The sequence below is a fragment of the Aethalodelphis obliquidens genome, unplaced genomic scaffold, assembly GCF_003676395.1.
Source record: "Aethalodelphis obliquidens isolate GAN/ISIS:26980383/991018 unplaced genomic scaffold, ASM367639v1 scaffold83, whole genome shotgun sequence".
In the NCBI taxonomy this organism is placed as follows: domain Eukaryota; kingdom Metazoa; phylum Chordata; class Mammalia; order Artiodactyla; family Delphinidae; genus Aethalodelphis; species Aethalodelphis obliquidens.
This window is the reverse complement of record NW_020838027.1, coordinates 6,242,453-6,254,463: the sequence shown is the minus strand read 5'-3', so window position 1 is coordinate 6,254,463 and position 12,011 is coordinate 6,242,453. Positions and strand designations below refer to the sequence as shown.

General features: G+C 41.9%; 1 pseudogene; it reads right to left on the bottom strand.

Moving 5' to 3' along the window:
• Nucleotides 1-5,432: 5,432 nt before the first annotated feature.
• On the bottom strand, nucleotides 5,433-6,637 carry LOC113612834 (thioredoxin-dependent peroxide reductase, mitochondrial pseudogene; annotated as a pseudogene).
• Between the last annotated feature and the right edge of the window lie 5,374 nt (nucleotides 6,638-12,011).

Sequence of the window (12,011 nt, the reverse complement as noted above, 5' to 3'; positions counted from 1 at the left end):
ACAGCAACTAGAGAAAGCCTGTGCGCAGCAACGAAGACCCAATGTAGCCAAAAATAAATAAATTAATTAATTAATGGGGAAAAAAAAGAGTAGATAGGAAAGCTTTCTGAAGGGCTAGAAGTGCTTTGCAAAGGAGTTATCACATTGCTGGAGTGTGGAGAAGGGGAACATCCAGGTGGTTTGAGGTAGTCAGAGAGAAAGGATGTGATTTTCTTCCTTGGCACAGAGGAAAGGGAGGGATCATTTAGCATGCTTTTGTTAAGCACTTACTCTCTGCCCAGCTGGACTGGCTGGGCACTCAAGGACAGTAAAACACAGGTCTTGTCTTCAGGGGGCTTACAGTCCAGGGATAGGGTTAGTGGACAAGTAATTCAATATAATGAGAAATATGTTATAATAATGAAACCCAGCACTTACAGGGCTTTTACGAAGTGCCAGGGGATAATCTTGTTGAAATTTTTTTTTTTTTCTTTTTGGTACGTGGGAGCCAGGGGATAATCTTATAATACACATGTGCACATAATATCACATGTTCAGGGCAGAGACTCTAGACAGAAGAGGCGCCGGTGTTAAGTCTTGGAGGAGAAAGAGCTCAGTGTCAGTGGAAGGAAGGCAGGGGTTCTGCTGGAGGGAGCGGAGGTGCACTCAGGGGCATGAGGGAGGAGCAACAGACGGTTGGACTTTATCCCAAAAGCTGTAAGGAGCCGCTGGAGATTTTATTTTGTTTTGTTGACAAGGACTGAATCGATGCCGTGTAATGAGAGCTAGAAACTCCACGTCCTTCTCAGTGACATCCTTCCCCCAGTGCCTGGTCTAGAGAACATCTCCTTCGATTACAAAAGTACTATTTAATTAAAATAAAAATGCAAATAGGGCTTCCTTGGTGGCGCAGTGGTTGAGAGTCCGCCTGCCGATGCAGGGGACACGGGTTCGTGCGCCGGTCCGGGAAGATCCCACATGCTGCGGAGCAGCTGGGCCCGTGAGCCATGGCCACTGAGCCTGCGCGTCTGGAGCCTGTGCTCCGCAACGGGAGAGGCCACAACAGTGAGAGGCCCGCGTACCGCAAAAAAAAAAAAAAAAAATGCAATAGTAGAGATGTGTGTATAGAGGAACATAAAAGTCCATGATCCCCCTCAGCACCACTCTCATTAATATATAGATTTTTAAAAGACAAAAATGGTATCCATCATACATACATCTGGATTATTTTCATTTAACAATATGTCTTAGACATCTTTCATATTACTAAACATTTATCTACCTCTTTGTTTATAGTTTTCTAAGTCTTCCATTATATAGCTATATGGTAATTTTTTAACTGTTTTCTGTTGAGGAGTATTAACCTTTTTTTTTTTTTAATTTTATTTATTTGTGGCTGTGTTGGGTCTTTGTTTCTGTGCGTGGGCTTTCTCTAGTTGCGGCGAGCGGGGGCCACTCTTCATCGTGGTGCGCGGGCCTCTCACTGTCGCGGCCTCTCTTGTTGTGGAGCACAAGCTCCAGACGCGCAGGCTCATTACTTGTGGCTCACGGGCCTAGTTGCTCCGCGGCATGTGGGATCTTCCCAGACCAGGGCTCGAAACTGTGTCCCCTGAATTGGCAGGCAGATTCTCAACCACTGCGCCAGCAGGGAAGCCCGAGGTGTATTAACTTTAAAGAAAATTATCAACATTATAAACAATCCTGCAATAGAAATCCTCATAGATATATCTTTGCTCTTCGGTGTGAGTACTCTGTAGCAGTACTTCTCAAATTTTACTGTGCATAGGAATTGCCTGAGGAGCTCATTAAAATGTAGATTCCGACCCCTTAAAGTGATACCAATTCTGCTGGTCCGTGGACCGCATTTTGAGTAACATGGCTCTGTGGAATACATTCTTAGGAGGTGCAGTTTCTGGTTCAAAGTGTATGTACTTATCTTTACCAGTCTTAATAGACTGAAAAATAGATATGTCGATATTATTTTTTTCAGGGAGGTTAGTTTATTATGGCATTTTTAAAGTTATAATTAACATGCAATATTATATTCGTTTCAGGTATGCAACATAGTGATTTGATGTTTTTATGCATTATGAAATGACCACCCCAATAAGACGAGTTACCATCTGTCAGCATACAAAGTTGTACAATATTGACTATATTCCCTATGTGTACATTATATCCTCATGATTTATTTTATAGCTGGAAGTTTGTACCTCTCAATCCCCTTCATCTGTTTTACCCATCCCTCCATCCCCTGCCCTTCTGGCAACTACCAGTTTTTTCTCTGTATCTATGAGTCAGCTTCTGTTTTGGTTCTTCATTTGTTTTGGTTTTTAGATTCCACATAAAATTGAAATCATGTGGTATTGTTTTTCTCTGTCTGACTTATTTTACTTAACGTAATATCCCCTAAGTCCATCCATGTTGCCACAAATGGAAGATTTCATTCTTTTTTATGGCCAAGTAATATTCCACTACACACAGACACACACACACACACACACACACACACACATCTTCTTTATCCATTCATCTATGGATGGACACTTACGTTACTTCCATATCTACCTATTGTAAATAGTGCTGCAATGAACACAGGGGTGCACATATCATTTGAATTGGTACTTTTGTTTTCTTCAGATAAATACCTAGAAGTGGAATTGCTGAATCATATGGTAGTTCTATTTTTAATTTTTTTGAGGAATCTCCATACTGTTCTCCATAGTGGCTGCACCAATTTACATTCCCACCAACAGTGTGTGAGGATTCCCTTTTCTCCACATCCTCACCAACATTTGTTTTTCTTGTCTTTTTAATAATAGCTATTATCAAATAACCACAAAATTATTTTAATTTGCATTTTTGATTATTGGTGAGGGTTTTTTTATATGTCTATGTATTTGTATTTATTTTACAAAATGCCTTTTCATGTCCTTTTTCATGTTCCTGCTAAGTCATTAATTTTTAAAATTGATTCGTAGGAGCTTTATATGATCTGAATATTAACTGTGGTGGAAACAGCCAGTTTCTTACCTGATATTCATTCTTCCCGTCTTTCTCACCAACAGAACTGTTTTTAAACAGTTTATATAAATGAAGTTATACAACATGTGGTCCTTTGCATCTGGCTTCTTTCACTTAGCATTATGTTTTCAAAGTTCATCTGTGTTGTAGCATGTATCAGTACTTCATCCCTCTTAATTGCTGAACAGTATTCCATTGTATGGTTTATACCACATTTTTTTTATTTCTTCATTCGTCAGTTGAGAGACATTTGGTTCTTTCCATTTTTTGGCTATTACGAATAATGCTACTATGAACGTTCGTGTACAAATTTTTGTGTGGCCGAATATTTCCATTTCCATTTCCAAATAGTATCAATAAAAATATAATACTTTTAGTATCAAGATATTGAATTCTATACAGTAATGAATGGATTCCAAAGGAGGACATGATTCTTTGCCATGTGGAGATTTCATTCTAAAATACTTACAGTTTCAACATATTCATTTATTCAACTATGAATATTGAGTGCTTACTAGGTACCAGGCACTTTGCTAGGAGCCTGAAATAAAATGTTACAAATAGAACCAGACCTCATATATTTCAACTAGTTTATTGGCAATTTTTTCCTTACAAGTGGAATTGTAAGTGGATCATATGGTAACTCTATATTTATCCTTTGAGAAACTGCCAGACTGTCTTCCAAAGGGCTGCCCCACATTACATTTCCACCAGCAGTGTTTGAGGGTTCTAATTTCTCCGTATCCTGCCCAACATTTGCTATTACCTGTTTTTGATTATAGCTGTCCTCGTGGATATGAAGTGGTATTTCATCGTGGTTTTGATTTGCATTTCCCTGATGGCTAAAGATGGTAAGCATCTTTTTTTGTTTTCATTGGCCATTTGTATATCTTCTTTGAGGAACTGTCTGTTTAAACCCTTAGCTTATTTTTTAATTGAATTTTTTTGTCTTCTCATTCTTGAGCTAACAGAACTTTTATATTATTGGGGCAACACTGTGCCCAGCTTTAAAATATATATATATTTCTCAACCTCCATTCACTGTTGATACGTCAGTTAGTGAAACTTCTAGAATGTCCCTTTTTCCTCCTCCCCTTTGTCTTACTTCCTCTGTAAAGTAGAAATGTGATGGCAGGAGTTCCAGCAACCACATGGGGCTGTGAGATGACCCAGAGAATATAAGCCACATGCTAAGATGCCAGAACGTAAGTAGAAAGCAGCCTATGATACAGAAAATATCATGAAGCTATCATATCACCACTGAACTGCCTGTCTCCAGACTTATTTTATATAAAGGGAAAAACTGGTTAAGCCTCTGGGTTTGGGGGATCTATGTTGTAGCCAAATGCAATTCTTAGTTGATTATAACAAATTATCTCAAAACTTAGTAGCTTAAAACATTTATTATCTCAGTTTCTGTGAATCAGGAATCTAAAAGTATCTTAGCTTGGGCTACAGTTATCTGATGGATTGACTGGGCCTGGAGATGGTTCAGTGACATGGCTGTTAGCAGGACTGTTCCCTGCCATATGGGCTTCTCCACAGGACTGCTTGAGTGTGCTCACAATTAGGCAGCTGGCTTCCCCCAGGAGAGAAGGAGACCATGGTGGAAGCCACTGTGCCTTTTAGTCACACAGATCACTTCCACTTTATTCTATTTTTAGCAGCTAGTCACTAAGTGCAGCCCACACTTAAGTAGAGGGAAAATAGGCTCCACCTCTTGAAGAGAAGAGTATCAAAGAATTCGTGGGTGTGGGTTTTTTCGTTGTTTGTTTTTTTGGCCGCACCAAGTGCAGCCTGCGGAAACTTCGTTGCCCGACCAGGGATCAAACCCAGGCCCCTGGCAGTGCAAACATGGAGTACTAACCACTGGACTGCCAGGGAATTCCTCATGGGCATGTATTAAAACGACCACACATATACATTAACTTTTTTGTTTGTATTTTAAAATGTTTATTTTTTATTTTTTTACATTGAACACTTCAGGAAATAAAATAATTACAATGATTCAAATGCATGAATGATTCAAATTCAAAATGCAATCCCTGGATTCAATAATTATCCTTTATAATTATGCCCAATAAATATTAGAAATGTATGTAGGCACTAAGTCAGCTAACAAAATAATTATATAAAGTATATATCTCAGGACTGGGGAACATGCATGATCAGTTAAGTCACTTGGCCACTGTAGATGGTTTTTTAAAAAACATGATTCACATCTGCTTCAATCACATACACATTCATTGCAAGTGTTTTTTGTTTTTTGTTTTTTTTCCTGGCCGCACTGTATGGTATGTGGGATCTTAGTTCCCTGACCAGGGATCGAACCCACACCCCCTGCATGGGAGCACAGAGTCTTAACCACAGGACCACCGGGGAAGTCCTGCAAGTGTTAAACTAGACCACTGATGCTAACAACTTAAAACTATGATCTTAAAAGAAAATTCAGTTTAATACAAAGAAACTCAAGAAGAAAATTTCAGGACCCTTGATCAGAAGCTTTTGATGCCTGTCACACTACTCTAGTGTACACAAAGGTTCAAGTAAGGCTGGTAAAGAAGAGTTGTTTCCTTTTCCCTTTGAAGACATGATCCAAGAAATAGGGGAACTGCACATTCTATAGCAACTAGCCATCCGTCCATACACTGCTAATAAAGGACTCCTTACGTTAGTAACTAACCACATTTTAAAAGCCTTGGTCAATGTTACAAAAACAAAACATTTAGAGTAATATTTACGAATACAAGCATAATTGTGTTTTTTGCCTTCTATAAATAATAATCTCTGAAATGCTAAAAGTGAGTTCCAGCTGTGGTTCTCTTCTGGTGTGGGAAGCTGCAGGTGCACATGGGATGGTCTACTGATTTACCTTCTCAAAATATTCTTTGGAAGCAGTCGGATGGGCCTTGATTGTAGGAGAATCTGGTGTCCAGTTGGCTGGGCAGACTTCTCCATAGGTTTCTACAAACTGGAATGCCTTCACCAAGCGGAGGGTCTCTTCCACGCTTCGGCCCACTGGGAGATCATTGACGCTCAAATGCTTGATGACTCCGTTGGGGTCAATTATGAAGAGACCTCGTAGTGCAAGGCCGAGACCTTCTAACAGCACACCATAGTCTCGGGAAATCTGTTTAGTCAAATCTGACAAGAGTGTGATGTGCATGTGGCCCAAACCGCCATTCTTCCTTGGTGTGTTTGTCCAGGCCAGGTGGGTGAAGTGGGAATCCACTGACACTGCAACGACTTCACAGTTCACATCGTGAAATTCATTGGCTTTGTCACTGAAAGCAATAATTTCTTTAGGACACACAAAGGTGAAATCCAAAGGATAGAAAAAGAGCACTAAATATTTCCCCTTAAAGTCATCAAGGCTTATTTCTTTGAACTCTCCATTGACAACAGCTGTACCCTTAAAATAGGGCACATGCTGGGTGACGGCAGGGGCATGGCATGAGGAACTGGTGCTAAAGGCGAATTTTGCTTGAGCAGAACCAGACCACCGTGCATTTGTCAAGCACGTTCTTCGAGAAGCAGCAGGCCTAAGGGCTGCAGAGGCAGAAATGCCCCAAGGAATGGCACTCACTTGTCACACAAGCGAAGTCCAGAACAACCTTCCCACCACGGCCACCATCTTCAGGGTCTACATTAACTTTTTGTCTTTTATAAATACTGAAAATGTTTTCCTAGTTTGTCTTTTCACTTTGTTTATACAGTGTCGCCTTAAAGAAATGATTAATCCCATCCTTACCTACTGATTTGAAATGCCATTTTACATATATATATATATATATATATAAAACCCTGGACTATTATTTTCCATTGACCTATATATAGCTCTTTCTGCTCTAGTACCACACTGTCATAACTATTGATTTTTCTATGTATATAATTTATCCTGCTATCTTTTTATTCTATTCTAGTAATAGAATAGTCTGCCTATTGGATAGAGAAGTAGAGGAATTCAATACATTTTAAGATGCTAAATTCTTAAAATAGAAAATTCAGAGTAACTACATATATATGAATACATATATATATATATATATATATATATATATATGGATGTATAATGATTCATTGAAGGTGGAAGAATCTGGGGTAAGGAGGGGGGGTGGAGAGGAAAGTTCAACAGGACTCAGAAACTGGATGGACACAGCGTATGGAGAAGAGGAATATACCCAAGGTTTGCCTGAATCTAGTGTTCCTGGGGAAATAATACTGGCAAGGAAAGGAACAGAAAGGTTTGGTCTTGAAGCTTTGGCAGATGATCGATTTCTTTGGGACTTACTGAGGTTGAAATGGTAGTGGGACATCCACTACCATGGACATGGAGATGTCCATTAGACCACTAGAAACAGGGAGCTAGAGCTGAGCTTCAAGGTTGGCTGGTCCTTCCGCTCCGCCATGTCCTCCAGGACTGCAGTCCGCCGTACTGTACTGCCTTCCCCTATGGCTGAGTCTTCCCGTTGTCATGTGATGCATGCAGAGAGCAATCTGAGACCTAGGTGAAACCATGCACATTCAGCCAGAGAGAGTTTCTTCCTGCTGCTTTCTCATAATGATCTCGGAGGTCAGTGAGATCCGAGGTCATAATAATCTCGCTGACAACGGGCAGCGATCCTGAAGAGAGATCTTAGTTCCCAGCCCAGGAATGGAACCTGAGTAGCCTGGATGAAAACCAGGAATCCTAACCACTAGACCACTAGGGGCTAGAGGCTAGAAGCAAAGTGGCCCCTGCTCTTTGCCCCGTTGAAAGCACGAATGTTTCAAGGAGACAAAAACTGTAAAAACAGGTACAAAGTTTATTATTAGAGACATAGCACAATGTACGGGAGGAGTTTGTTTATTTAAGTCAGAAGCTGGGCAGAAACACACACCCAGAGAGGAGTGTGGGAGTCCTGAATGAGCAGCACCGTAAAGAAGTGATTTAAATCACTTATATAGGACAGTCCTTCTGGGTCTTTGTTTACATTGGGCCAATTATCTCGTTTCTTTTTTCACACCTGACTGGTCCCAGGACCCTCCCCAACATACATGCGCCCCCAACATGCGTGTGCAACTTTTTGCTAAGATGGATGCCACGGCAGAGGCCTGTGGGTGCATGTCCACACTTATTACGGGGTGGGGGCCCCCTCCCTTTTTGACCCCCAAGGAGCCTTCCTGCGCATGTGCAGACAGGGAAGTCTTCCTTGACCTCAGGAGTGAGCGCCTTTATCTCTTTACTTTAGCAGAGCTGAGCTTCTGCCACTAGCTTTGTCCTTGGAGTGTCTGGGTGAGAACAAAGCTTCAGTTTTACTCCACTTGACAAACCCCAGCTGTCCAGCTCAGTGGCCCATCTATCTCCTATCTCAGGCAGAGCAAGGAACCTTCTTTTCCAGCATACTCCACTACGCTTGGATTCAGTTTAATGTCAGATGATAAATGAGATGATCCTTAGGAGATGTCCTTTAATACCATTTGGTCAGAGTTTCTGTGACTCAGTGGAAAGCATCTCGATATACCTGTCCTTGCAAAATCAGTGATAGATACTCAGAAGACTTTTTTTTTTTTTTTTTTTGGCTCTCGCCGTGCAGCTTGTGGGATCTTAGTTCCCAGACCAGGGATCGAACCTGGGCCCTTGGCAGTAAAACCACTGAGTCCTAACCACTGGATCGCCAGGGAATTCCCTAGGAAGCCTTTCTTTTTATCTCTATCAGCCATAATTTGCAGCACGTCAACAAAAGGAGTGTGTGTGCGTGTGTGTGTGCATGCATTTGTCACATTCAAATTATACTCTAAAAACTAAATAACATCGATAGCAGTGATATGCAGGTAAATGTTTAACAGCAGGCTCTCCAGAGAGAACAAAAGGCCCTCCTTTTTAGCGTATACTGATTTTTCTGGTGTAAATTCCCACCACGGCTGATTGCAAGCTGGCAACTCACAATGTCATGTTTCCACCATACAGATACCATAGAGATAAATATTGGGTTGGCCAGAAAAACCCGAATGAATTTTTGGCCAACCCAATAATTTCAGTTTTGTTAAGGGCTGAATTGTGTACCCCCCAAGTTCATAAGTTGAAGCCCTAACCCCCAGTACCTCAGAATGTACCTGTATTGGGGATAGGGCCTTAAAAGAAATAATTAAGTTAAAATGAGGCCACTAGTGTGGGCCCAAATCCAAGCTGACTGGTGTCAGTATAAGAAGAGGAAATTTAGGAATGCCCTGGAGGTCCAGTGGTTGGAACTCCATGCTTTTACTGCTAAGGACCCGGGTTCAGTCCCTGGTTGAGGAGCTAAGATCCTGTGGGCCGAGAGGCGTGGTCTAAAAAAAAAAAAAGAGGAAATTCGGACACAGAGGTGCACGCACACAGATAAAAATATGGTGTGAGGGCACAGAAGAAGGCAGCCACCTTCAAGCGAAAGACAGAGGCCTCTGTCAAAACCAAACCTGTTGACACCTTGCTCTTGGATTGCCTCCAGAACAGAATAAATTTCTGTTGCTTCAACTATTTTAGCATTTTTGTTATGGCAGTCCTAGCAAACTAATACAAAAAGGGAGTAAAATAATTAGAAAGTGATGAGTTTTGAGTACTTTTTAACTTTTGTTTTTAATATAATTTATTTAAATTATATTTGTACAATTTTATTTTTTTAATTTTTTTATTATTTTTTTAAAAATGTATTTATTTATTTTTGGCTGCGTTGGGTCTTCTTTGCTGTGTGCGGGCTTTTTCTAGTTGCAGCGAGCCGGGGCTACTCTTCGTTGCGGTGCGTGGGCTTCTCATTGCGGTGGCTTCTCTTGTTGCGGAGCACAGGCTCTAGGCGCAGGGGCTTCAGTAGTTGTGGCACGAGGGCTCAGTCACTGTGAGGCATGGGCTTAGATGCTCCGCGGCATGTGGGATCTTCCCAGACCAGGGATGGAACCTGTGTCCCCTGCATTAGCAGGCGGATTCTTAACCACTGTGCCACCAGGGAAGTCCCCGATTTTATTTTTTTTTAATGGCTGCATTTAATAACCGGCTCACAGAATTCATGAAAAATTAACAAACAGCTCTCACAAGCCTGTTCAAGCCAGCTCCAGTTCATTGCATATTTCAACGAGTCTCCAATTTCTATTTCTAACCAAGAACACTTTTCTCAGTCCAAGGTTTATATAGTTCACCTCCTCCTTCTCAATTTATATAACTGAGATCTCAAAATTAAAATATACAAATTCCATATCTTTTCCTCTAACTCTGCTTTTCTTCAGTGCTCCCCATATCACCATTCAGATGTTCAAACCAGAAACCTCGCATCATCTAGCCGTTTTTTTCTCCCTCAATGACATTTTTCCCCAGTGGCTCCCATTGAATCTATCACCAACGTGATCCATCCCACTCCAAATATATCTTGGCGACTAAGAAACATATTCACAACCTAAAACTTGAGAGTTATGTTTTATTCAGTGGACATACTAAGGACTTCAATCCCGGGAGGCAGCATCTCAAGTAACCCTGAGAAAACTGGTCTGAGGAGGCAGGGTGGGAACTAGGACATACTGGAGTTTTGCAACAAAGGGCAAGTAGTAGTGACAGGGATAGAATAGGATAGTTATACAGGTAGCTGTAGAAGTCCCAGTAGGGGACTATAGATAGGGAAACCTAGGAAACTTTGCAAGACCACTGTAAGTTAATGATCCCTCAAGAAAGCTATTGGAACATCGTGGAAGGAAACAGACTTGCTTAACTATAAAGCCATAAACAAAAGCACGAGATATGCCCCAGGCCATTAGGTGGAAGAAAAAATTTCACCACCCTTCTACTGATTTGAATAAACGCTATGATAATTCTAGTTTGACCTCATAGGGTCAGACACTCTCTTGCCTGATACGAAGGAGGAACTAGGGATGTAAGCCTCCTGTCTACTCGAAGAAGGTGGTCTTTCCCCCTCCCTCTTTCCTTTGACTATAAAATTGTACCCCACTTAATCCTCAGGGCAGAGCTCCCTCGCCTGCCTGCTTGCATCTCTTACAAGCATCTTATATTAATAAACCTACTTCTTGCCTATCACTTTGTCTCTCGCTGAATTCCTTCTGCGTAGAAGCAAAGCCTGAACCCGAGCAGGACCCTGTGGGGCCCTCCCTGGTACAAATCCTTTCTGTGTCCCCAGTTTCTTATTTGTAGAAAACAGGCTTCATTCACAAACTTCCCTGAGTTCCAAAAGGCAGGTTCAAACAGTTGCTAATCAGGGAAGGGAGGGAATGCAGAAAAAAGGGAGAGCAGTGAAGAAACAATAGTGCAACCTTGGAGCAGGGTCCTGGTTCCTCCCCAAGGAATATACATAATAATACCTTTGAGGCTTCCCTGATGGCGCAGTGGTTAAGAATCCGCCTGCCGATGCAGGGGACACGGACACGGGTTCGATCCCTGGTCCGGGAAGATCCCACGTGCCATGGAGCAACTAAGCCCGTGCGCCACGACTACTGAGCCTGTGCTCTAGAGCCTACAAGCCACAACTACTGAAGCCCGCAGTCCTAGAGCCCGTGCTCCACAACAAGAGAAGCCACCGCACGCCACAACTAGAGAAAGTCCGTGCATGGCAACGAAGATCCAAATGCAGCAAAAAATTAATTAATTAATTAATTAATTAAAAAATAATAATACCTTTGAGCTCTTCTGCAGGAACTAAGGCCCCCACCCAGGTGGAGGATGGCACCGCCCTGTTACCTCACCACCAACCAATCAGAAGAAAGTCACACCCTGTAGCCTCACCCCAAATTTTGCCTATAAAAATTTCTCCCCCAAACCATCAGGAAGTTCTGGCCACCTGTTCTCCTTGCTTGGCCCTGCAATAAACCTTTCTTTGCTCCAAACTCCAACATTTTGGTGTGTTTGGCCTCACCATGCTTTGGGTACGTGAACTTGTGTTCTGTAGCAAGCCCAGCAAGGTCTGTCATGACCTTTGCTATTGAGCTCCAGCCACACTTAGGTCACAGGGCCAGCTCTGAAACCGTGCAACCCAGATTGGGACTTGAACCCACGG